This window comes from Saccopteryx bilineata, chromosome 6 (assembly GCF_036850765.1).
Source record: "Saccopteryx bilineata isolate mSacBil1 chromosome 6, mSacBil1_pri_phased_curated, whole genome shotgun sequence".
Lineage (NCBI taxonomy): Eukaryota > Metazoa > Chordata > Mammalia > Chiroptera > Emballonuridae > Saccopteryx > Saccopteryx bilineata.
In genome coordinates this window covers 186,186,557-186,188,454 of record NC_089495.1, presented here as the reverse complement: position 1 = coordinate 186,188,454, position 1,898 = coordinate 186,186,557, and positions in this window count along the sequence as shown.

Here is a 1,898-nt window from a genome sequence, read left to right as displayed (position 1 = left end):
CCCGACTTTATGCAGGGACCCACCTTTCCAAGTAGTCTAAAGCTTCAGCCCCCAATTTAGCCTTTTGGGGTCTGAGCAGCCCACCCTTCCGTCCTGGAGAATTCTTCTGGACTTTCCGAGTGAGTTTGTATTGGGGTCTTTTGGTTGGAACAGGGGGTATTTCAGCTCACTGTCTTCTAATGGTGCTAATATTTAGCATAGCACTTACTGAGTGCCGTTAGGGACGGAGCGCTAAAACCAAGAGATCCATGTGGATTATCTCATGGAATATATCCAAGAGCTTTATGAGGATTTGGTTTTTATTGTCCCCATTGGATGGATAAGAAAGTGACAGGCTGGGTTTTTATTCCATTTTTTTGTTTTGTTATAAAAATTTTCAAATATACAGAGGAGTTAGAAGAATAGTATTTACCTCTTATATTTAACAAAAGTTACCTTTGCGCCACTTTGCTGTATTTATCTGTGTGTGTGTGTGTGTGTGTGTGTGTGTGTGTGAACTACAGTATTTGAAAATGAGTTGCAGGCATCAAGACAGCTGCATTTCCTAAGAAAAGGGTAATTTACCTTTATGCGCACACTACCATTTTCTTAAGGAAATTAACCATAAATCTTTAATATTATCTACTGTCCACTCCAATTTTCCCCCAGACATCCTTTTTAGATGTTTTGCTTTTGAACAACTTTCTCATATTGCATTTAGTTCTCATATTTCTTGAGTTTTTTGAAATCTAGAACATCCTCCCTCCACCTCTCTTCCCCATGACATCCAGCTCCCCTGAATACTGCCCTGCATTCTGAGTTTATTTATTTTTCTCTCTCCCCCCTATTTCCCATAAAAGCATAATGTCAGGTTATTCCACTCTTAAGAGATGCCAAGTGTGATACTGGGAGAGGGTGGTCCCTAACTTTTCCTCTGGGAAGTTTTATTTTCCCTTTGAACTTATTTTGTAGGGGATATTTTAGTCCTTTGCAAAGAAGCTGTTCTCCCAACACCCTCTCATCTCAGGGTATTAGTGTCCATGAAAATTTTTCCCTGAATTAATTATTTCACTTGCAGTTGCAAATGATGAATTTGCTGTTTTCTTTCCTCCTGCATTGATCAGCTGGCATTCAGCTCCAGAGAAGAGCAATCCCTTCTGAGAAAGGTGGGGTCAATGGAACCAGGACCTCAAACACAGTCCAGCTTTCCCCTCCTGGTGATAGCATGGCTGCCGGAACTCCAGGCCTTCCTCTCACTTGTACAGCTCGTGCTCGACTTACGACCATGATGGGTTCTGACAGACCGGTCGTAACACGATTTGGTCGTAAGTTGAGTCGGCTCTATGTACAGTACTGTGAAATGATGTTATAAAAATCTTTAAGTCATATTTTATCATAATTTTCTTTGTTCATTTTATGCCATTTTGTATCATCTCTACACCATTTTGTTTCTTATTTTTACATTCGTCAGGTTCAAGTAAAACACTGCATTACCAGTACAACTGGTTTAATATTTGCAAAGACAATTTCCTCTGGTAGACACCTTGGGAGGGGTTTGATGACAAATATCCAAGACACAAAACACAAATTGCTGTACCGAGTCTGGGATAACAGTTGAAATGGTGCACGCAGAGATGGTAGTGCTGCCGGAAGCTGGTCCGTACTGTCGTACGCCCAGCTGGGCAATGCTTGCGCTGCCAGACATGGAGTAGTCGTGGCTAGCGATTGTGGTGTGGTCGTAAAGTCGAATGGTCATAAGTTGCATAGGTCGTAAGTCGATCAATATTTGTATAGTGGTTTTAGAAATAAGAGAGTGTCTCTATCTTTCTGGCTCCAACGGAAGTCCCAGAGAAGTTTCTCATTGGCCTTTGGTGGGTGATGGACATATTGCTGAACCAATCACTGTGGCTGGAGGGGAC